At 43.2% G+C, this 23,004-nt stretch overlaps 1 long non-coding RNA gene and 1 pseudogene across 2 annotated transcripts in view; both read left to right on the top strand.

The window, feature by feature from the left end:
• The first annotated feature begins 1,770 nt into the window (after positions 1-1,770).
• The window catches only part of LOC150061805 (uncharacterized), a 40,205-nt gene continuing 18,971 nt past the window's right edge, over positions 1,771-23,004 (top strand). For both annotated transcript variants that reach the window (XR_016535947.1, XR_016535948.1), the window contains exons 1-3: positions 1,771-2,019; positions 8,827-9,075; positions 21,443-21,569. This is a non-coding gene — a long non-coding RNA (uncharacterized LOC150061805). The remainder of the gene's footprint in view (positions 2,020-8,826; positions 9,076-21,442; positions 21,570-23,004) is intronic.
• LOC150061806 (solute carrier family 25 member 3 pseudogene) lies at positions 2,001-4,778 on the top strand (annotated as a pseudogene).

Below are 23,004 nucleotides of genomic sequence, written 5' to 3' on the forward strand. Positions count from 1 at the left end.
AAGGTTGTTACCATCAACTCAAGTCCACACAGCCAGGAGAACGAGTAGAATTTATGTCTTCCATTGTATTTTTGGCTTTTATTCTGGGTCCTGGCTTGGTCCCTATGACCTTTGTGATTTTCTGGATGATATGACAGGAACATCTTCTATTATAGTATTTGGCTTTGGTTACCAGTGAGGAAGGAACTGTGGGAACGTTGCTGTATAGCTGGTAAGTCAGAAGTAGGGGAGGCCTTGAACTAGCCCTTGGTGTCTGAAATGGGAACAGTCCTATGCAACTGAGTCTAAGGGACCTTCTCAAACTTGTACACTATTGACCTTTTCCAAGTTCACCAGTATTCCCAGGAATATATACAGCAAAAGATTTCAAAAAAAAATATTTTATTCTTTTTATGGGAGGGGAGAGGAGAGAGGATATCAGGAGGCATTGGGAAACCCAGTACATGTTATCTGCCTCCTCTGTGCTCTCTCTGGCCAGGATCCCATAGTTAGGGATTTAAAGCCAGCCAAGGTGTTTTTTTTTTTTAATTATGGTTCACATCAAGTGTGCAGTGCATTCTAATCATCTCAAGTGCACAGCTGTATACACATTTAGATCAGGATATTGGTTCTGAATTCTAGATCAGAAAATAGTTTTAAAAATCCTTGACCTCCCATTCATCCACATACTGTGGATTTTCAAACTTTGGTGATGTTTAGTTGAAAATGCTCCTAGGATCTAGTTAAAAATCACAGACCCTGGGTCAGGAGTTTGGCCTAGTGGTAGAGTGCTTGCCTATCATACAACTGAAGACCCGGATTCGATTCCTTGGTACCACATACATAGAAAAAAGCCAGAAGTGGTGCTATGGTTACGTAGTAGAGTTCTAGCCTTGAGAAAGCCCAAGGACAGTGCACAGGCCTTGAGCCCAGGACTGGCAAAAAAAAAAAAAAATCACAGCCCTCTATTCTCAGAGATCCTCAGTCAGAGGTCCAGAGTGTGAGCTGAGATTTTTAAACACTCCAGGCCAGGTGATACTGAGGCAGGTGGACTGTGGGTTACAGTTCTGCCTGCTCTAGAAAAGTCAAAATCCTAAGCAAGATATTAAGGTCTTCCCTAATGTAACCCAGTCTCATTTTCTCCAGATTGAACTGCAGGTTCCCATCAGATTGAATTGCTTACCTATCCTTGGTTAGTCACTCATTTATGTTTTCCTTCTTTTCCCATGGGGTGGCCTTTCCATCCTCCTGCTTACACTACAGGACACAGCTACACTGTCACCTTCCCTGGAGTCTACCCAGTCTCACCAAATTGTAATAGTACTTACAATACTGATTTTTTTTTAAACCCCTTTGTTTAGAGGTAAGCAGGAATACATCTGGCTTGTTTGTGTTTTTTTTTTCTAAACCCTAATTCTACATTGTGAATGATGAATGATCTCATGTTGTTGACTTACACCTGGAGGCACTTACGTCTCATTTTCCATTCTCATGACAGTGCAAGCTCCACAAGACATAGAGTAGGGTTCACATTCACTTTTGTGTTCAAAGCCATGGCAAGGATTCAGAGTTGAGAGCTTAGGTAAGGGGTGAAAATAACCAGCATTCACATGCTCCCCAGTTTAGAGGAGGGCGGGGGGGGGGGGGCCGCTGGGGCAGATGTCGTCTGTATGGGAAGAATGTTCTGCAGGCCTGGAAAGCACAGAGTGGGTGGGTCTGCAACGCCAGATTCCTGTTGCCATGGAGGTGACCCCCACCCCAAGGGTCACAGTTAACCGAGGCCTCCAGAAAGTCCTACCTGGGAAGATCACGACGCGTGGAGGGCCGACACTCCCTTTCTACCCGGCAGGAAGAGGAAGAGGCGGTGCTAGAGGGGCCAGCTGCGGGTTTGCTCGGTCCCCGAGGGCCCACCCCGCCCGACTGCGCAGGCGCACGCGCTCCCTCTCCAGGACGGTTGGGCAGGCGGGCTCGAGGGGGAAAGCGCACGACGCCGTCCGTCCGCGCCCGCTCGCCCGGGCCGGAGGAGGCCTCCCGAAGGAAGTATGTGCCTGGACGGGGTGGCCAAGTGTGAGGCCCGCGGTGGCCCGGCCCAGCAGGCAGGGAGCGCGGGCCGGGGCGTCCGCGGGCGTCGGTGGGCGGCCGTGTCCCACGAGGAGTACAGGGTCAAGTTTGGCTCCCCCGAGTACCTGCTGCTGTGCGGCCTGGGCGGGATGGTGAGCTGCGGGCTGACGCACACGGCCATCGTGCCCCTCGACCTGGTCAAGTGCCGCATGCAGGTGGACCCCGTCAAGTACCAGGGCATTATCAGCGGCTTCAGCGTGGCGGTGCGCGAGGACGGGCTGCGGGGCCTGGCCCGCGGCTGGGCCCCCACCCTCTTCGGCTACTCCATGCAGGGCTTCTTCAAGTTCGGCTTCTACGAGGTCTTCAAGATCCGCTACGCGCAGCTCCTGGGCGAGGAGCGGGCCTACGCCTGGAGGACCGGCTTGTACCTGGCCGCGTCGGCCACCGCCGAGTTCTTCGCCGACGTGGCACTGGCGCCCATGGAGGCGGTGAAGGTGCGCGTGCAGACGCAGCCGGGCTTCGCCGGCACCCTGCGGGAGGCGGCGCCCAAGATGTACGGCGAGGAGGGGCTGTGGGCCTTCTACAAGGGCGTGGCGCCGCTGTGGATGCGGCAGATCCCCTACACCATGATGAAGTTCGCCTGCTTCGAGCGCACCGTCGAGGCCCTCTACAAGTACGTGGTGCCCAAGCCGCAGAGCCAGTGCACCAAGGCCGAGCAGCTGGGCATCACCTTCGTGGCCGGCTACATCGCGGGCATCTTCTGTGCCGTGGTGTCCCACCCAGCCGACTCGGTGGTGTCGGTGCTGAACAAGGAGAAGGGCAGCACGGCGCTGGACGTCCTCCGGAGGCTGGGCCCCGTGGGCGTGTGGAAGGGCCTGTTCGCCCGCATCATCATGATCGGCACCCTCACCGCCCTGCAGTGGTTCATCTACGACTCGGTCAAGGTGTATCTCAAGCTGCCTCGCCCGCCCGCGGTCCAGGCGCCCCCATCCCTGCAGAAGAAGAAGAGGAAGAAGAAGAAGGAGAAGGAGAAGGAGGAGAAGAAGGAGTAGGGCGTGGGTCTGGGGACTCCTGATTTCCAAGTGAGGGGGGTCTGATAGGCAGCTGGTGTGGAAAATGTTAAGGCACTCAGGGGCAGGAGACGTCATAGGCAGTCGGAATGCTTATTGATTTATTTTGTTTTTTATTGATTTTATTATTCTTTTTTTTAAGGACTGATTTCCTTGGTTTTGGCAGCCCAGGGGGACCGCGCACGTTACGTTTCACTCTGGGGTTGTGGGGGGAGGTGGAAGCATTATCTCTGGGGAGTTGGCAGTGGTTGCTTTAACTGGATAGCTTTCAGGAGTCAAAGGGGGAAAAAAGGGACTCACAGGAAGTAATGTGAGGTGGTTTAGCGCGCCTAGATACATCTCTCTGAGTCAATGCCCCTCAGACCTTGTCTAGGGTGACTGCTGCATACCTACCACTCTATGGAATAGGAACAAAGCGAGGTTCTGGCCCACGGTGTTGGGCTCAATAGAGGCCTGTATCCATTGAATAGATAAAGGCCTCATTGAATGGCTCTCGTTCCTGTCCATCCAGGTTAAAAAAAAAAATTACTAAAAGTAAAATTGAGCTTTACGTTGCCTGATAGAATGTGTTCGCTGCTTTGAGAGCCATGAGAAGGTCTGTATTTTCTCATTTTTCTTTGTCCCATCTCTTCCTGATGTTGCTGATTAGGCCTAGCTCTCTCCAGGAAGCACTAAAATTGGATCAATCTGGAGAGTCAAAATGAGATGAAGGGCAGGCTCTGGGAATAAATATGTAAAGAAAAGCCTCTGTTCTCCAAAGATTTCTTTTGTATAACTCAGCTTTCAACAGCCATACATCCAAAGAAGACAATACCACCCCGACATTAAAGAAAAAGATCCTACAAATTCCTACAATTTTTTTAATATTAAAGAATGTTTTGGTGACTTTAGAAGGAAAATCGTACTTGAAATGTAATAAATACTATTCACATAATTTGGTAGATGTTTCAGTGATCTTTACACTGGTGGAAATTCAAGTTCTGAAACAATTCCCTATAGCTTCACATTCTTACAGAAATTATAAAAATCAGTGGTCGGCCTTGAATTAGAGATGTTTGGAAAAGGTGAATAAGAAATAAATCCCAGGCATACTGGAGATTCATCTAGGGTGGTTAGAGTTAGGATTGGGTGGGAGGGAGAGAAAAGAAATATATATTCCAAAATATTTACCAAATTGTTACATGGTGACCTTAACAATTTGTATTAAATTAAATTACAAGCTTCAAATGTGTTCACATTTTAACTTTGATCGTAAATGGTTTCATGGTTAAAAAGGTTTATTTTTTAAGTGTCATGGTTTATGTAAGCTGTATTAGATAATATGAATTTAGAAGTCAGCACTTGTGAATGAGATAAAATGAAGCTTATTTATATTTAGTGCTTCCGTATTGCTTAGTCCTTTTGTATGAAGAAGGATTTTTATTGGTTTAGTAAGGCACTTGAACTTGCTTCAGGAATTTAGTGTGTACATTTATCGAGAAGAAAAGTTCTCAGTGAAGGACAGTGCTCAATTTAATGGAACTTAATTGTGCAGATTGTTTTTCAAAAACTTTAAATATACATTTTTGTCTAGTGTTGGCTTGTAAAATACTTGTAGAAAGTTTTTATAGTTATTTTATACATACCTTACCAAACAGTTCATGTCTTCTACTTCCCCACTGATCTATGTTGTGATTACTTTTTATTTAATTATTTTCTATTTTGTAGGAAGTTTCTTGAGTCAACAGTTTATTAAAATTCCTTCTACTAGTAATATAACTCAAAAAATAGCTCTGAAATCCATGGATTTCACAACTAAAAGATCACTTGTTCTGGTCTGTGATATTTCATGGTTATTCTGTTGATAACAGCAGAAAATTTTGTGGTATACATTGTGTATGTTTAGAAAAAGCAATCTAAGGAGAACTGAACAGCATAATCCTGACTGTCATGAGTATATACTGTCAGGAGATAGTTTTCATATTCAGTCTATGTATTTCTATTCACAGTGTTTTAATTGGTGGTTTACACATGTCTATTTGAATAAGGTCCTGGATAGCTGACAAGCCAGAATAAAGTGCAATCTAAAGACAATGTCAGTTTGGATTTTTATGGATTCTTTTCCTAGTTGCTGTTTATTTAAAATAATGTAAACCTTTCAGTGTTTTGCCTTGCCTGTGTGAAGACCAAAATGTGCTACCCCAAAATATGAAGGATTGTGAGCTGAAAACAAGCAGCAGCAAGAACATTCAAGAGATCTTTTTACCATCCCTGGATTTTCCAACAAGCAGCTGAGCATAGATTTAGAAAGACAAGAAGTCTCCTTCCTCCCCTTCCACCAGACAGAACAAAGGTTATCCAGCAAAGGCAGCTTGAGGCCTGGATTGGCTTTGAGATAGTATGTGAGGTATCTCTATTAATACGCTTCCTTAAGTAGCTTTATCCATGCATTTACCTCATCCCCCTTCCCCTCTCCAGTGGCTTCTTCCTCCAAACACTCAAAGTCCTTTTCCTGAATTTTCTGTAAAATTTGTCATTCTTTGTTGAAGATCTATGTTAGCTGGCATTCAAAATCACTTCTTAGCCCTTTCTCTTCTGGCTTCCCATGTATATGTGAAATATACGTGGAAACTTTTTTTTTTCCTCAGTCTTCTTTTTTTTTTAACTAACAGGTCCATTCCAGTTAAGAATGTGTGGGGTTATTCTTTCTCTACAGCTGTTAATTAGCACATTCTGAAATCATGACTTACTAGAATTACAAAAGCCATTACATTCATCTGGTTTTATTTGGCATTTTATATTTGTTTCCACATATAATCTCAATAATTCTTGCAATAGTCCATTTTATATATAAAAACAGACTCTGATCCTAGATGACATGTTCAAAGCCATAGCTAATAAGCGATATACAGCCAGAATCAGAGTCTATGTTGTCTTCATTATTCCAGCTCAACACCTGGATATAACCAATGACTATCCTTTTCATAAGTCATAGTACCTTAAAATTATTTCTAACTTCACACCAGTGGAGTTTGTAATGTTTCCCAACTGAAAATGTATAACATAATTTCTTAGAAGTAACCAAACTACAAAGAAATAACTTTTAAGGTATTTTATATACCAGGTCAGTGTCAGTCATAGCTTGAAGGGACTGATCACAAACACTCTGTGTGTGTGTGTGTGTGTAATAAAAGGCTTTCTATCACATACTGTTACTTTCCTTTTCTAATCCTCAGTTCCTACTGCTAGGGAAACTTGCTCAGGCTATTTATCTTTCCTCAGGTGGTGATTAAAGTCTCTTTGGCAAGTATTTGAAAGTAATTTCATAACAGATCTGTAATCTCATCCACAGATCTGTCCTTTGAGAAATGAATAAAGGGGGTAGGTAAAAATCTTGAAAAACAAAGGTCGTGTTTACATGTTAACACCACATGATAAAGATTAGAAAGAACGTAGTGATGTATTTTTCCTTGTACAAATGTGTCTTTAGAAAGTGTTTCTTTTGAGCTTTTCTCAAAGGTGAGAATCATCCCTGGCATCAGAAAGATCACATTTTGCATCCAGTTATTCTATTATGATTTGCTTATGGTGTTTTATCTTTTCCTGCTGGTCTTGGGGCTTGAACTCAGGGCTTCAGTGCTGTCCCTGAGCCTCTTTGTGCTCTGCCACTTGATCCTCAGATCTCAGCCTCCTCAGTAACTAGGATTACAGGTGTGAGCCACTGGCACCTGGCTAGGATTTTGTTTTGTTTCATCTTAATAATTTTAAAGATCAGTTTTTGAAATCATGAGCAATGAATTATGTTCAAAGAAGTTTAAGTTTCAAGATTGTTTAGAAGCTCTGAGTTTTACTATTTGGGAAGAAGGGTATTAACAATGAGACTATAACTATATATATGTGTGTGTGTGTGTGTAGATCAGTTTTAGCTTATTTTCAGCTTCTTTGATTTTAAATTTTTAGTGCCATTTTGGTAATTCTACTAATGTCCTAGAGGTGTACAACACTACGAATGGGCATGATGTATGTGTCATGCATTGGCAAGGCTGAGGGTCATAATATTGGGCCTTGCCACTGTGGAATTACAATCTAACAGGAAAATAAATTACAAGTGTGTAAAAGTGTCAAAAAGAATAGTAAGATTTACATTCTGTTTAAGAAGAAACCTTGAGAATAAGCAGGAATTTGACACTAGGCACGACTTGTGCACCTGCCCTGAAGAGAAAGCAAGCCTGGTGGTTCTGAAAACCAGGAGCAGTGCACATTGGCACGTGTCATTCAGTTGTTCAGAGGGTGGTGGGAGACGTAAACACCAATGGAGCTATGCAGGCTTTATAGTTTATATTAATAATTTGAACTTACTTGGGGAGAATGTCAATACTGGGATTTGAGCTCAATCTCTTCCCCCCCGCCTTTTTCACTCAAGGATGGCATGCTACCATTTGAGCCATACCTGTAATTCCTGACCATCTGAATCTATTCTTAAAACCATTGAACCACCTTCAAACTGCTGTAAGAAAAGTGGAGCAGAGGAGAGATGGGCCAGTTACAATGTTATCATAAAAATCTAGGTAATGGTGACACCAAGCAGAATAGTAAGCAGCTAAATGACAATGAAGCCAAATACTGCAAATAAACCACTTGACTGGGCAGATAATTATGACACCTACATACAGAGGGATAGTATTACACTATAAAAAGGAACAAAATACTGATACACACTATGACATGAATGAACTTCAAAAACATAACGCTAAATGAATGAAGCCAGACAGAAAAGGTCATAGAATGTATGGCTCTCTTTACGTGACCTCTCCAAAAGAGGAGAGGGCCTGGAGGGACAGAAAGTAACAGCTGCTGGGGAAGAAAGTGTGACTATTGGATGGATATGAGATATTACAATTTTTGTCTAAAGTTTTGAAAGTAGAGAAAGAGATTGAACAACATTGAAAGTGCACAAAATGCCACTGAACTATACACTTGATTTTTATAAAACTGTGGGTAGCATAATTAAAACTAATCAGAATGTTAGTGTTATACGAATTTCACTTTAGTTAAAAGAATCATGACAAACTTTATTCAGAATAGCCCCCAAGTAGAAACAACCCAAATGTCTATCACAAATGAATAGGTAAAAATGTTTGTATGTTCATACACTGGAAAGTTTTCACCAAGAAAAGGTATAAACTGCAATGGAAGCATGGCTCAAATGGAAGAGTGCTTGTCTAGCAAGCTTGAGGCCTGAGTTTAATCACCAGTACTGCGCCTGCTAGCAAAAATGAATAAAATACTATTTTCCATAAAAAGAAAGAAAATACATGCTACAATAAGGGCAAACCTTGAACTCATTATGCTGAGTAAGAGAAGCCAAATCCAAAGAGCCACATGTTATATGATTCTATTTATATAAAATATCTCAATTGGACAAACTCATGGAGACAGAAAGTGTATTGGCACCAGAGACTGGACTGGTAGGCACAAATGGGAGGGGAAATGGAGAGCGACTGCTAGTGGGCACAAGATTTCTTTGGGGTGATGAAAGCACTCAAGAATTAATGGAATTAATAGTGCGCATTATGAATATACTCAAAACTATAGGTTGTGTGCTTGAGAAGACTGAATTTCATGGCATGTGAATTAGATCTTAATATAGCTACTATAAGATATCATGAGACTGTAAAATGCACCTCAGTACCTATTTAATCCTTAAGGCCAAACCCTTATCTCTGTCTTCTTCAAGCAGGTTGACAATTGCATAAGGAAACTGCTGGTTGTGACAGTCACATTAAATGCCACCTAAATACGTGTTTAAAAAACTCACCCTGATGGAAGAAGTGGAAATTACCTCTAAGGGATGAATGACAAGTGAAGTCTCTACAGATGCAGCAATCATTAATTTTAGAGAATCATGTCACAGTGTGAAGTTGAACTTCTACTAATTTTATTTTAAAGAAGGAAAGAGAAGCAAATGGGTTTTTGAGAAAAACAGGTATGTGGATCACATATAATGATACCTGAGTATCATTGGTGGCTTACACCTGTAATCCTAGCTACTCAGGAGGCTGAGATCTGAGGATCGCGGTTCAAAGCCAGCCCAGGCTCTAAAGTCCGTGAGACTCTTATTGCCAGTTAACCACAAGAAAACCAGAAGTGGGGCCAGGAGTTTGGCCTAGTGGTTAAAGTGCTTGCCTAGCATGCATGAAGACCCGGGTTCGATTCCTTGGTACCACATACATAGAAAAAAAGCCGGAAGTGGTGCTGAGGCTCAAGTGGTAGAGCTCTAGCCTTGAGAAAGTCCAAAGACAGTGCTCAGGCCCTGAGCTCAAGCCCAGGACTGGCAAAAAAAAAAAAAAAAAAAGAAAACCAGAAGTAGTGCTGTGGCTTAACTGGTAGAGCACTAGTCTTGAGCTGAAGAGCTCAGAGTCAGTGCCCAGGCCCAGAGTTCAAGCCCTACTACCAATAAAACAACAACAACTATAATAATACCTGAGTTAATCAAAATGTTTAGCTTACTGATTTCATGTCATCAATTGCAAAGTAAGCAGAAATGCCCTGTTTATGTGTGTCACTTTGTTTTGTTCTAAGACTGGGACTTGAACTTGGTACCTGATGCTTTTTCTACTGGCCAGCAACTGAGCCATGCCTCCAACCCCACTTACAATTCTTGATTTTTTTTAAGCTTACTTGCATTTTTTAGTAGAATAGATGTGAGGAATATGGTTTAAAATTCAGTGATTTGTAAAGCTTCACAGACATCAGTTACAGAAATCAATGATTGTCACATAACACTATCTTAGGGGCCTGTATGGGGCTCTTGGGTGGGGGCAACTGCCCCTAAGACGTAAGTGGATATAGAGGTTGAGAGTACATGTCTTTAGACCTAGTTCATAATGTACTGTAGAATTATTTATTCAATATCAATTGTATGGTATTATCTCCATTCTGCATGTACCTCTACTATATATATTGCCTCTAATCCAATATATGCATTATTTTACTTGTTCTAGGAGGTGGTTTTTCAAAACATTAGTCCTTTCATGGGTTACCTGCATGTAGTGATGAGTGTTGCCACAGTGACCCAAACTTGCAGGCTCCATGTAAGGAAATTATTATTTTTTCTCTGTGTGTGTGTGTGTTGCCAGGAATTGAACCTTGTCCATGTTAGATAAATACTTTACCACAGAGCTATATTTTAGTCCTATATTTTTTTTTTTGTCAGTCCTGGGCTTGAGCTCAGGGCCTGAGCACTGTTCTTGGACTTTCTCAAGGCTAGAGCTCTACCACTTGAGCCTCAGCACCACTTCCAGCTTTTTTTTTTTTTCTATGTATGTACCAAGAAATCGAACCCAGGCCTTCGTGCAGGCTAGGCAAGCACTCTACCACTAGGCCAAACTCCCGGCTAGTCCTATATTCTTAAATTCTATCCTTATATGTCAGTGTATCTATCCTTCCTACCATAGAGAAAATTTTCAATGTTTTTGGACGATACTAATAACATGGTATTCTGGAAAGAGATTCTGTAGGCTTGTTAGGCCTCATCTTGCATGCACAGGGTGCTTTTTGGTTGGAGAGAGTGGAAGGGAACGTGGCATGGAATCATGATCCTTTCTTTCCTCTTCTGTTTTGGCTACAGGATTTGTTACTATAACCATCGTCTTTGCCTTGATGTCTCCCCAACTATACCAACAAGCATACAAAGCTCTTTTATCATACTAAAAACTAGTACCATTTATCTTGCTTATCTGTATTGTGTTTTCAAGCTTTTTTCTTGTGCTGGTCCTGGGCCCTATACCTCAGCTTCTTTGTCTCCAGGCTAGGGCTCTACCACTCAAGCTGTAGCACTGCTTCCAGCCTTTTCTGAGTAGTTTATTGGAGAAGAGTCATGGGGAAGTAGTGCTGTGATATAAAGTGGTAGAGCACTAGCCTTGCGTAAAAAAGCTCTGAGACAGGGTGCTGGCCCTGAGTTCAAACCCCACAACCAAGAAAAAAGAAAAAAGAAAAAAGAAGTATCTCATGGACTTTTCCTGCCTGGGCTGGCTTCCAGTTGTGATCTCAGCCTCCTGAATGGCTAGGAGTCACCAGTACCTGGCTTCAAACTTCATTTATTTATTCCCCGTGTATGATAAATGTTACCAATATTTATAGCAGCTATGCGCTATGCCAGGTATTGTGCTCAGAACTTTACATAACTCATAAATATATTACAACCACATGTGAGGTTGGTATTTGTCTACATTAGGATTTTTTAATGCAAATAATGTAACACCCTATATGTAACAACTATAAACATATTTATCTTTACAAAATCTAGAGAAGGGCAGACCAAGGTTGACTCCAGAGACCATAGTCCCCCCAGACCCAGCTCTCACAGCCTAGTCCTTCTACCCTGCCTTCTGTGAGTCAGGGATGTGTTCCCTCACATCCAGGACCACCATCCTACACCTTCCCATCTCAACATCAGCGTGCAGTTGGAGATCCAGGAAACAAACACTCATGGGCTTTCTGTACAGGTGCCATTCTTAGTGGAAGCCCGGAGCACATTTCCCCTTCAAGCTCATTGGGCATCCTGTAGCTCCAGCCTTGACCTGTAAGAATAAAGCCCCTGGATCAGGTCAAAACCCACCTTCTGGAGTTAGGTACCTTGTGTCCTGAACAAAGCTGAGCTTCTTTTTGTTGCTGTCCTTGATGCTAACAACGTAAGAGGAAGGTGGTCCTCCCCCATTTTATTTGCCCCATTTTGTGGATGAGGAAACTGAGGCTCAAGAGGTCAAGTAAAGTCAGACTCCAGTGACCAAGGTAGGCTTCGGTGCCTATCGGCCTGCTTTCCTTGCTCAAGCTGGAAATCGTTGAAAGGCAGTGACATAGATCCTATCTGAGGGATTTATTGCTGAAAGTGTCAAAAGCTCTGTAACAGTGACCAGCACATAATGAGGTTTCAGAATGAGGCCATGTAGACAATAGCAAGTTGCAGATGCCAGGATATGATTAAATATAAACTAATATCATGCCCTGCAAAGGGATAGTAGGTGGAGGGGAAAAACACCAAGGAAAGCATCTTTAAAGAAAACAAATGTTCTTCATAATCCTGACTGTTGGGAGCCAGAGTGGAATCAAACTGTACCTTGACTTGCATCAGAAGATGGCTATATTGTCTTATTGCTTTCTGGCCCTATTCTATGTAAATGACCTGAGAATTACCATATGAATGTAACACCTGGAGGTTGCCTGGGAGAAGAGGAGGGAAGAAGGGGGAGGGGAAAATAAACGCGGCAGTCTAGTGAGTCTTTGCCTGGACTGCGGACATCCCGGACCTAGTGTGTCTGTCTCTCTTCTTTTTCTTCCTAGTCCTTGTCCCCTATTTCAGGAACCCCAATCTGCGAACCCTGGTTTGCTGCCGGTTGGCCCCGGCATCTGGCGCCCGAACAGGGACCCTGAAAATCTGGGACGAAGGTGAAGGACCCCTCCCTGTGGTGAGTAACACATCGTAGGACTATTAAGAGAGTATAGTCAGGAGTAAAAATTATGGGTCAAGCTAATAGCCATGGGTTATTTCTACCGATCTTAACAGGCCTATTTGAAGCCCACGGAACGCGGGTGGAAAAAGGGGTGCTTCAGAGCTTCCTACAGTTTGTCGAGGAGGCATGCCCGAGGTCTATAGAGGAGGAATTCCAAAAAGCCTGGCAGCGGATAGGAAAAAGAATTCTAGATTATTATGATGTATATGGCCCCGAGAAGACCCCAATAGAGGCTGCTACTGTATGGAGTTTAGTAAGTGAATACATAGATCCTCTACATGAAAATGCTGAACTTAATCTTGAATTAAGGGAACTTTATGAGTTAAAGGACCCTTCTGAAAAACCTGAGGCTGAGCCATATGCCGCAGCCCAAGAGAGTCTAAGTGAGATCTTGAAAAGGGAACAACAACCAGTAGATATTGAGTATCAGAATTCAGGTTTGAATATCAAGGAGGAAAGTTATGATGAGTCAATGGAGGGCCGAATGGCTACGATGGAGAAGAAGTTAGAAGAAATCCTACATTTTCTATCGAAAATGGGGACAGAGCAGAGAGCCCCCCCAGAAGTAGGAAAGAAATATGACCTTCAGGCCACTATGGTGTCTGATTCTAAACCTTACCCCTCACACCCACCGCCTCCGGCTGCAGCCTTACGGCCTCAATCCCTTTCTCAACCTTTAGGCAAGCCTAAAGGCCCTAGCAACAAGTCCCTTTTAACAGGCACTACAACCAGGCACAGTGCATCGCAATTAAACCTGACTCAGGCTGCTAGAGAGAGGGAAGGTATTTCAGGGCCTCGATGCTTCCCTAGTTTAGTTGATTATGATGAACAAGTAAACCATCAACCTGTTCCTGTTAAACTATTACAGGATTTAAAAAATGCCTGCTCCCAATATGGGCCAACTGCCCCTTTTACTCAAGTAATATTGGAGGCCGCGTGTGCTGGTATTGCATGCCCAAATGACTGGAAGCGGCTTGCCAGAGCATGCCTTAGTGCAGGAGAGTACTTATTATGGGAGACAGAGTTCACTGCACAGTGTCGGGCTAAAATTGAAACAAATAGGTCTAAGAACCTGCCTTACACTGTTGATCAGTTGTTAGGAGAGGGAACCTATAAAAACACCAAAGATCAATTGGGTTATGCAAAGGAGGCCTATTTACAAATAAATGCTGCGGCGAGAGAGGCTTGGAAAAAGTTACGCAATTCCAATCGTACAAAAAATCTAGTAGAAGTTAAACAGGGACCAAATGAGCCTTATCTAGAATTTTTGTCTCGATTAATGGAGACTGCAGACCGCCTAGTACAAGATGAGAATGCAAGGGAGATTATAGTTAGACACATAGCCTATGAAAATGCCAACGCCGCCTGTCAGGCAGCTATCAGACCCCATAGGAATAAGGGAGGAATCACGGACTTTATTTCACTGTGTGCTGATATTGGACCCTCCCATGTACAAGGCCTTACTTTAGCCGCCGCTCCTCAAGGAAAGACTGTTACTGAGTCTCTAAAATATAGAGGTCAGCGGCATTCTCGGGCTGCTAGACCCCCAGGGCGTTGCTTCTCTTGTGGACAAATAGGACATTGGATGACGCAATGCCCACGCCAGGCCAGGCAAAAGAGAGAAAAATCACCTGGCACATGTCCACGCTGTGGTAAAGGGAAGCACTGGGCTAAAGATTGCAGGTCAAGAACAGATCGCAATGGCCGCCCGCTTTCGGGAAACTGGAGGAGGGGCCAGCCCCTGGCCCCGCAAAACCATGGGGCAGTCCCTCCCTCTTCTCGGCCACAAGTGCATCTTCTAACAACCCCCCAAGATCAGTCTCCGGCCTCCTCCGTGCCACCCCAGGAAGTGCAGGATTGGACCTCTGTTCCTCCACCTGCTCAGTATTGACCCCAGAGATGGGGACACAAGCTCTCCCCACGGGGGTCTTCGGCCCCCTTCCCCCGGGAGTGGCTGGATTGCTGTTAGGGCGAAGTAGCTCAGCCCTTAAAGGGATACAGATTACACCTGGCAAAATTGACCAGGATTTTACTGGAGAAATCAAAGTTATGGCCTCTGCCCCGAAACACGTGGTATCGATCCCAGCCGGTCAAAAATTAGCACAATTAATATTTGTGCCTTTACCTCCCGGGGAGACTGCTAATTCCCCATGTGGACAGAGAGGATTTAGATCTTCTGATATCTATTGGGTACAAAGCATAAAACAAGAGAGGCCTGAGATGACTATATTTATACAAGAAAAGCCCTTTAAAGGAATATTAGACACTGGAGCAGATGTGTCTGTGATATCTAAAAAACATTGGCCAGCCCAATGGCCCCTGACAACCTCTATGACTTCCCTACAGGGGGTTGGGCAAGCAACTGACCCACAGCAGAGCAGTGCGATCCTTGTTTGGAGAGATGAGGAAGGGCACTCTGGTCATTTTCAGCCATTTGTCTTGGATCATCTGCCAATTAATTTATGGGGTCGTGATATCATGGAAAAAATGGGAGTGTATATGTTTAGTCCTAGTGCTGCGGTCACTAGGCAGTTACTTGATCAAGGCCTCCTCCCCTTTAGGGGACTAGGCCGAGCAGCACAGGGGGAGCTAGAGCCACTCCAACCCCAGTCTCACCCTACGAGACAAGGATTGGGGTATCCCTTGACGGGAGCTGTCGTTTGCCCTCCCCCACATGCTGATCCCATAAATTGGCTCTCTGAACGACCGGTATGGGTTGAACAGTGGCCTCTTTCACTAGAAAAGATCATTGCAGTACAGCAGCTAGTACAGGAGCAGCTGGACTTGGGGCATGTGGCCCCTTCTAACTCTCCATGGAATTCTCCAATTTTTGTTATAAAGAAAAAGTCAGGTAAATGGAGGCTGTTACAGGATTTGAGAAAAATAAATGCCACAATGGAACTGATGGGGGCCCTACAGCCTGGCTTGCCTTCACCCATGGCAATCCCAAAGGATACTTATAAGATTATTATAGATTTGAAGGATTGTTTCTATACTATACCCCTGGCGCCTCAAGACTGTAAGCGCTTTGCCTTCAGTGTCCCCTCTGTTAATTTTAAAGAACCCATGAAGCGATATCACTGGCTTGTGCTCCCACAGGGCATGGCAAATAGCCCAACTTTATGTCAAAGTTTTGTGGCTAGAGCCATTTCTTCCACTCGTGAAAAATTTTCTTCTGTTTATATTGTTCATTATATGGATGACATCTTGTTGGCTTGTTCTGACCCTATCGTCGTACGACAAGCCTTTGGACAACTAAAGCAGGATCTGAGCCTCTTTGGCCTTGTAATAGCAGCTGAAAAGGTTCAGGAACACCCGCCTTTTACATATCTAGGCCATATATTAGGCCCACACTATTTTAAAAGCCAAAAAATACAATTAAAAACTTCACACTTAAGAACTCTTCATGATTTTCAGCAATTCTTAGGAGATATAAATTGGCTTCGGCCTTATCTAAAGCTCTCCACAGGAGAGTTAAAACCCCTCTTTGATCTCTTAAAAGGAGATACCAACCCTACATCCTTGCGCGAATTAAATCCTGACGCCAGGAGGGCCATCCAAATTGTAGAAAAGGCAATTTCCCAGCAACAAATGACCTATTGTGACTATTCTAAACCCTGGGGAGTTTACATTTTAGCTACTTCTCACTCCCCAACTGCTGTATTGTGGCAGGATGGCCCACTTTTATGGCTTTATCTACCATCAACACCCGGCAAAGTGCTGACCCCCTACTACGAATTGGTAGCTAATCTGATACACATGTGCCGAGTGGATTCCCGTAAATATTTAGGTCAGGAACCTCATTTTATCTGTGTCCCATATAATTTACAACAACAAGATTGGCTATTCGCCCATTGCGATCCTTGGGCCATTGCTTGGGCCAATTATACGGGAAAAATTTTGCATCACTACCCGTCTAACAAACTTCTCCAATTTGCTGCGTGTCATACGTTTCTATTTCCTTCCATAGTACAGGCCTCGCCTTTATCCTCTGCCGCTTTGGTATTTACAGATGGATCCTCAAATGGAACGGCTGCTCTGACCATTAATGGGAAAACTCAATCTTGGGTTACAGGTTTTTCCTCCGCCCAAGAGGTGGAGTTAGAGGCTGTTTTACAGGCACTCGTCCTGTTACAAGACGAGCCCTTTAACTTATACTCAGACAGTCAATATGTAATCCGTGCTCTTCAAGTCATAGAAACTGTTCCCTTTATTGGAACTACTAACTCCAATATTCAGACCCAATTTCGCCAAATACAAACTTTGCTTTGTTCTCGCAACCACCCCTGTTTTTTTGGCTTTGTTCGAGCTCACACTAATCTTCCTGGCCCTTTAAGTGAAGGCAATGCGGTCACTGACTCCGCCACCAGAGTTTACTTAACTCAGGTTGAACTTGCTAAGCAGTCACATGCCATCCACCATCAAAACAGTCGAGCCTTGCGCCGACAGTTCAAATTATCTAGGGAAGCAGCGAGGCAAATAGTCAAGACTTGCCCCAACTGTGTCCCTTTTTCACCAGCCCCCCATTTAGGTATAAACCCACGAGGACTGCTTTCTAATCACATTTGGCAGATGGATGTCACGCATGTTCCATCATTTGGCCAATTAAAATATGTTCATGTTACTGTAGATACTTATTCTAATTTTATCTTGGCCACCCCCCTTGCTGGGGAAGCCACTAAACATTGTATCTCTCACTGCATTCGATGCTTTGCTGTGATGGGGATTCCCTCGCAAATAAAAACAGATAATGGCCCTGGCTATGCAAGCCGAGCATTTCAATCCTTCTGCCGTTCCTATAATATCACTCATATTACAGGCATTCCTTACAATCCTCAAGGCCAAGGCATCGTGGAGAGAGCTAATGGATTATTAAAACATCAAATTGCTAAAATACAGAAAGGGGAGTCGTATCCCGCTACCCCTGTGAATATACTTAATCATGCTTTATTTGTTTTAAATTTTTTGAATTTGGATTCAAATAATTTATCTGCTGCTCAGCGATTCTGGGAAAAAAGAGAGCAGCGTGCTTTTGCCTTAGTAAAGTGGAAGGATCCCCTAACTGGTGCTTGGCATGGACCCGATCCTGTTCTAACCTGGGGTCGAGGGCATGTATGTGTTTTTTCACAAGGAGAAAATGACGCCCGCTGGCTGCCTGAACGCTGCGTTCGGATCGTGGAGAGTGACAGTGGCCATCCAAGCAGCGACTCACTGGGCCTACACCCCCAACCCTCCAGTGGTGCATCCTGCGACGTGGAAAGGACCTGAGTTATTTGTGCATGTCAATCGGGACTGCTACTGATCCACTTGTTCCACACATTCATATGAGCTGTGTTTCTCCTCCTTTTACTATTATGTAGGGACCTTTTAACATATTCATTGACTCTACACAATTTAATATGTGACATTATTTTGTCTTTACCATCCCTCTTCTTAATAACCTTTTTTATAAAAGATGCCCAGGTGAAAAGCAAAGGCCTCCAGAGGTAAGTAGAAGTCGGCCGACCCCCTGTATGTCTGTGTTTTGTTTTATTTTTTTTATTCTATTTTATTTAAAAAAAAAAAAAAAAAAAAAAAGGGGGTGCACTGTGGGCCTAAAATAGAGGCCTGGGTGGTCAAGGGACGCCTTGACCCCCCTTCCCCTTCTGAGTTTCTTGTCAATATCAAGGCATACCTGAGAGTCCCACCAGCAAGACATGTCTAAATCTAAAAATAACTGTTTGGTGAAAACATTCATTTGAGCTCATGTTTTTTGTGTTAAGTGTATCTGATTGAGTCCAATTTTCTTGTTATATGTCAATGTCTGATTATTTAAAAGTCTCCGTTTGTCTTGTTCGTGTTACATATTTTTCCTTGTCCAGTTTTGTCTTTAAAATTGGTACCATTTCTAAGTATGGATCCTTATGGTTTTTCTGTGCGTACTCAAGCACACATCCTTGTTATTTATTTGAACATTTCTGGGCCTGGTATGGCCCCTCCCAATCCGCTGCAGCTGAGGTGAGCAGAGGCCAGACAAAGCAGCTGCAGGCTTCGTTCAGTTTCCTTTTTCCTACAACCTGCTGAAGTGACAGTCTAGAGACACTTGGTGACAGGACACAGACTTGTCTTAGTTCTCCTAGGTTTAAGACTCCCACCCAACTTTCATCTGCAAAAAGTAATATGTCTGATATCAGAAACAAACTCTGGAAGAATAAATTTCAGCTAAGTTGCCTTGTTAGAAAGCTTTGTTTAAAAACAAAAACAACAAAAAACAACAACAACAAAAAAACCCTCATGGTACTAAAATTTCCGGAAAATGAACGGCCGATATTAATTTTGCGCGCTTTAAGATCTTTGAGTATGAATGTGTGTACGAATGGGTGTGAGTGAACATGTTCAAGGTTAAATTGTCAGCATGCTGTATAAAACAATGGTTGAGCTCATTTGAAACACAAAAGCAATTGGGTAAATCTAAGTCTAAACTTCAAGAAAATTAGTAGGTTTGAATGTTTCCTATGTCTCAAAGGATTATTGCATTGTCTTAAAGAAAAACTGGTAAATATTTTTCTAGATCCTGAAATCTGCATTTTATTGCAAGGCATACAACTGTTTACATTGTAAACATTGTATCCTGTTTAGCACAGAGATGTTAGGGAATTTGGAATTTATTACTTTAAGTTAAAGTTTGGAAACATGTATTAGAGATTTAAATGTGAAATTGTTCATTAACGTCAGAAATTTTGCCTGTCTGTCTTTTCTTGCAAATCTGATGGTAAAATGTGGATAATGTGATTAGTATTTTAAAGGAATGTTTAAAGGTTTATCTCCATGCTATTGGGTGAAAAAAAAAAAAAAAAAAAAAAAAAAGAGGAAACTAAGTCCAGACCTAGACTTTTGGTGCACTGATGTCTATAGTTCTTGCATTAGGGAAAAACTGTTATTTGAGTTTAAATTGTTGTTGGAGTTTAAGACAGTAATCTAAACTGCAAAAAAAAAAAAAAAAAAAAAAAAAAAAGCCCTTTTCTAAAAGGCAAGAGGAGTGACTTGAGCCCTAGGGGGCCTGAAGGCAGAAGGAGTTCTTTGTGCCCTTAAAGGTTTTTCAATTGCAAATAAAGGCTAAGGTGTTGATTGTTTAAGCCAGTATCAGCAAAAGTTTTAAGAACATTGGAAATGGGTTTCTAAACAATATTTGAAAGTGAAATTGTCTTAAATGTTTAAAGAAAGAGAAAAAAGGAAAATCAGGACTACCAAAGTAATTGCTTAATTGCTATTTCAGCTTACTCTTGTAAGTTACTTTATAGCAATCTCCAGAAGGCCCATGGAGAAGGACAGCAGATCCTCATTCAGATGTAAGTTTGGCCCTCACCAAGTTCCAGGTAAGATCATGCTTAGAGACTATTTCTGTATTGACCACCTTGTTGCTTCTAATTGGAGTAAAGTGGCCTTTTGTAGACTCATTGATCTGAAAGCCACAGTTTTGAGCCTGCCCGGGCAAAGCAAAGTCCCTGTGAGACTGTGGTGTCTAATCTGCCAGCAGGATGCTGGGACAGAGTTGCTTTGGAGCTCGAAGTGGCAGAGTGATAGCTCTGAGCTGAAAAGCTGGGGGGAAGCACTCAAGCACCAAGCTCGGGACTCACAGTGGCAGGGCGCTAGCCTTGAGCTGGAGAGCTGAGAGACAGCGCCCAGACCCTGAGTTCAAATCCAGCAACCAACAAAGTGAATTGCCAATGGGATGTTTATCCCTGTGTGGAGAGACACTACCGGGACAGGAAAGCCTCTGCTTGGATGGCAGAGTTGGTGTCAGATCTTAGAGTCACTTGTGCTTGGCCATTCAAATTAATCAGAGCCGGGAGGTCATAGAATAGTTTGTAAGCATGCCTTACTAATGCCCGTGCCTTTCATAACTGGGCAGGAACTTGTCAATCTTCTGTGATAGTGGGTAGTCTAAAGTCCTAATTGAGCGAATTTTTTTTATTTTTGACACCAGCCACAAATTCAGGAAAAGTTTGTGGATCTGAAGCTTGTGTCTCTATTAATCTGTTTAGATCTGACAACTGAAGCATTGTTAAGGTTGCAGAAATTTAGTTCCCCAGACAATCAAGAAAAAGCCTTTGCAAACGGGTGCTAGGTAGGCTGCGCTGTTGTGGCCAAGGATGGTTTGTGCAGTTGTTGAATGTCAAGTATGATTTCTAGTTTGGAGTAGATTGTTGTTCCTGGTGTCTAATCCTTGCAACCCCTTGATAAAACAGGCTAGGCTTCTTAAGGTCCCTGGTCAAGCGTGGAGACGGCGCCCCTGAGTCAGCTTGAAGAAGTCACGGAAGTTGAATCTCCGCCCATCAAATCCCCGTTGGACCAAGGGACCAAAGTCATTTTTGGAAAATGCGACAGGATAAATTAGGGGTATAGAAAAGAGTAAAAATTGCACTTGTGTTTCTTTTAAAATAAAAAACGGGGGACATGTTGGGAGCCAGAGTGGAATCAAACTGTACCTTGACTTGCATCAGACGATGGCTATATTGTCTTATTGCTTTCTGGCCCTATTCTATGTAAATGACCTGAGAATTACCATATGAATGTAACACCTGGAGGTTGCCTGGGAGAAGAGGAGGGAAGAAGGGGGAGGGGAAAATAAACGCGGCAGTCTAGTGAGTCTTTGCCTGGACTGCGGACATCCCGGACCTAGTGTGTCTGTCTCTCTTCTTTTTCTTCCTAGTCCTTGTCCCCTATTTCAGGAACCCCAATCTGCGAACCCTGGTTTGCTGCCGGTTGGCCCCGGCACCTGACTAGGTAGGAATCCATAGCCCTGTAATCCAGTACTTTTCCCCTCTCTTAATTTACCAGAAGTGGTTAATTTCTTTCCAGCGCTGTAGAATGGAAAAATCCAAAGGATGCATCAGATGAACCAATTTCAAAGAGCCACTACCAAATTTGTTTTCCTTTGAAGAAGAGCACCAAGGGGAGCATCTGATTTGCTGCTGATAACGACTCTGTAAGTCGCATTGTAATTAAGCCCCAACAAACCATTCTGTGTTTGTAAGAACACAGCTGGGCTGGCACTGAGTTGGTGACGGAATACAGGCACAGAGTGGGGCTCTTCCATTGCATCTCAGCCACTATGGGTGCAGGGGGGACTTCTCCTGCTCTTCCCAAACCCCACTGTATCACAGGCTGGATTCATAGGCACCTTTGCTGAACATTGGGACTGGCTGTCCTGGTAAGAAAAAAGAAAACACCATGCATCTACTAGCATGATAGCTCACCCAGACTACTAAGTTGCATCCAGGGAGAGGACGATAGCATCATAGTTTGCAATAAATCTGAGGAGAGAGGAAGTGGGAGGAAGAGTGGCTGGAAAGGGCTGAGCACTCAAAACTAGGTTTCTAGACTTGATTTTTCCCCCTCCTGATTTACACAGATCTGGCATGTGACTTTACCTCCCCGTGCCTCAGTTTCCTCATCCGTAAAGCTGGGAAGCCACAGCACCTTCCCTCAAGACAGACTGTGAAAATAAGCAACCATCTGGTGTGGAAATAAAAGTTCCATCTAGAGTAGCACTTATAATTATCTTTACCAGCCTCTTCATAAACAATGGACAGGCTCTTAGCAGGAAGGATGTAGTCTCTGCTATTATTGTGGGGGCGGCTGTTCTTGACTATAGCTGCTTTCATTTTTAACGCATCAAGAAGTACATAACCCTTTGTGGGGAATTCAGCGTGGAGGAAAATGAAAAGCAAGTAGCCTGGGGCTGTTGTGTATGTAGAAGCCACTAGTGGCATCCAGGTCTCCTTCTAGCAAACAGTTTTTTTTTACAAATATGTTTTTGGTATGCAAATCACTGTATGCAGATTTCTATGTGCAAAACACAGCATAAAAAATGGCCTCCTTGCCAAGGAAGAGAGGAGATGTTGGCTATCGTCAAAGGAAACTGCAGTGAATTTCAGATTTCTTCCCCTACTGCTCTTTCTAACAATGTATGCGGAGAACAGATTTTTGGCACATGAAACTGAACTATTTTGGCTTTAGGTTGTGTGTTCTTGTGATAAAAGTGTGCTTCTTGAAGCCTGGATCTACTCTTTGAAGCCATAATAATGTGTGGTGTTATTTAATTTCTCATTTCACAACAGTGTACCACCTCCAGCTAGCTAACGTGCCTGTCGTGAAGGCACACATGCACGTGGAAGGCTGGGTTGCTGGTCTCCATGTGCTTCCTGCTTGTCTAAAAAGAATTGTGCTTATTCAGTGATTTAATTTCACAAAATGTCTTCTCTCTAGTTAAAAGAGGTCTTAGGAAGTAAATGGAATTTGCTTGATATTGAAATCATCCTTTTTTTTAGCTGAGCAAGTGAAACTACTCTTTTCTCAAGGCAATATCATTCAGGAACAATAATCATAATACACCTTACATCTTGTGATGTTACGTGTGT

Source organism: Megascapheus bottae, chromosome 6, assembly GCF_031878675.1.
Source record: "Megascapheus bottae isolate mThoBot1 chromosome 6, mThoBot2.hap1, whole genome shotgun sequence".
Taxonomy (NCBI): domain Eukaryota; kingdom Metazoa; phylum Chordata; class Mammalia; order Rodentia; family Geomyidae; genus Megascapheus; species Megascapheus bottae.